Here is a 2,363-nt window from a genome sequence, read left to right on the forward strand (position 1 = left end):
AAAAACTTGGGTAATTTGTATAAAGTTTATATCTGAATTAAATGCTTATATAATTTGAGTTTTTCGTGCCTTTATAACATTAAAGATTCGTTCGTATTGTCTAAATGTATACTTTTTACGTCAAATTGACGTCACTATTACATTTTCTCGCAAGAAAACAAGAATGACGTCAAATTGACACAACAGTATACACTAGTTCAACAGAACAAATTCATTTTAAACGACAATCTGCTATAATAAATCGAATGGTTGCATAACAAAATTTTATTAAAAATCAGTCATAAAACTTTTTAAATTTTGTCATTAAAATATACAGATTCATTCATCATGGTTCCTTTATCACATACTGGAATACAGAAATTTATGATTATTACTTTAATAAACATCTGCATTATTAAGTGAATTCTAACCGTATAAAGCTTTGAAGCTGAATATTCTTTCTTAATTTAGTATTTTAACAAAGCATGGCACAAATTCAGTAACTTTTGTGGTAAGTAGTAAAATGTGTATAAATTCTCAATAATGAGTATGCAAATATTGCGCTAAATGGTTTTTTGCATTTCAAAACCTTGAAAATTTATATTAAGTCATAAAACAGGATAAAATAAGACAGCTTGGAATACTTTCACATTTATAAGGTAATTATCACGCTTCACTAATAGTTCAAGGTTGGTTAAAAATTATCTACGATTAATAAAATATTGATAACGATCAATACAATATCGATAAAAATTGCTAAATTAAATTCCACATTTTTTTTTGTTTACATGTACACAGTTTCTGATTTACGTAAAAGCTATACGAGCCATTGATTAGGGTCACATCTTCGATTTAACGTTGACCAAAAAAGTGTTGAGGGGACTTTATGTTTTAGTTTAGGAGCTACAGTACACGTAAATCTGGTGCTGCTTATGTGTACTGTACATGTATAAAAAAAACGTATACCAAAAGACTACATTTGTTGAGTATAAGAAATCATCCATAAATTAAGTAACACTGCTTTTATATTTATCAGCTACCAGCGCACATAATGCTATCGCACAGTCTCAACCCCTAAAAATCATGTAACACATCTTCAATTAATAATACACAGCACGGGGAATACTGAACTTTACATCATTAATTACCATACATGTCTGATGTACAAAGCAGTGACGTAATAAACGGTGTGGTTTGCTGTGCAACATTTCAGTAACAAAAATTAATCTTCTGTTACCCAAGAGTCAAGACACGTAACGTTTTTATGAACACCCATCACCTTGTAACTCATAGTACGATTACTGCATACTCACTCATCCATATCTGCATTACGTAATATACGGACAACCCTGATTGGAATTCCTGTAATTTATAGAAAAATTGTGTGTTGCATGAAGGTTTTAATAAAAAAGGATCAACCGAATCAACACATTTTTAATCTTTTCTATTATCAAAAACAATCTTATCACAATTTTTTTAAGTGATTGTGATTATTTCTCTTATTGATTTTATTCATTTTTAAATTCGACTTTCGTAGAGATGTAACCCCCATATTTGTGACTAACTCGAACACCAATGCCATATATAATAATAATTTTTTATAGGAAGTTAGATTCTTATAATAAAGTATAAATTTAAGATGAAATTTATATTTATGATCATTAAAATTGTTGTTTTTATATTCAGATATTTTTCAAACTATATTCAGCCTTTTATATGCCTGTATTGTAATATATATAGTTTATTTTATTATTAGTCTATCCTGATAGACTAATTGACTGATAGACTCTGATTTAATTGAGAGGAGGCTGAAGAGGTGAAAATCCTATCGTGCCGCTCTGGAGGATCCGAGTTCGAGTGGCGATTTGTTCGAGATTTGTCTGTTCGAAAATTTGCATGGATAGGTTGGATATATCCGAATATGTTGGATCTTGTCCCTCATCGACCATTAGTGGCCGATTGGATAAAATACTGAACACTTGGAACTTATAGATAACTTTTATCATGCATAGAGATTCTGCCATTCTGTATTCGACTTAAATGTTCTTCTCTGATTGTTTAAACACAAAAATATTTTTGGCAACAAGCAAACATTGAAAGTAATCTTCTGAATGAATCGTTTGTCTTATCAACCACCTAAGCCAATATGCAGTATATTCGCGCTGTTCAGTAAGTAAAATGGCCGGATGACCGAGCGGTCAAGGTCCGAATTCGACCGAGCGGTAAGCCGGTCGAATTCGGACGGGTCGAAAAATCCCCAGGAATTTTTCGGAGGTGATCCATCCGAATATGTCGAATCCGTCCCGAACCTATTATGGGCTGGCTAAAAAGAAGCCCTCTTAGTGCCCACAGGGAGGATAAGAGTTTTTTTTTTTTAAATGTCC

This window comes from Centruroides sculpturatus, unplaced genomic scaffold (genome assembly GCF_000671375.1).
Source record: "Centruroides sculpturatus isolate CEXI.00-Female unplaced genomic scaffold, Cexi_2.0 scaffold696, whole genome shotgun sequence".
Classification (NCBI taxonomy): domain Eukaryota; kingdom Metazoa; phylum Arthropoda; class Arachnida; order Scorpiones; family Buthidae; genus Centruroides; species Centruroides sculpturatus.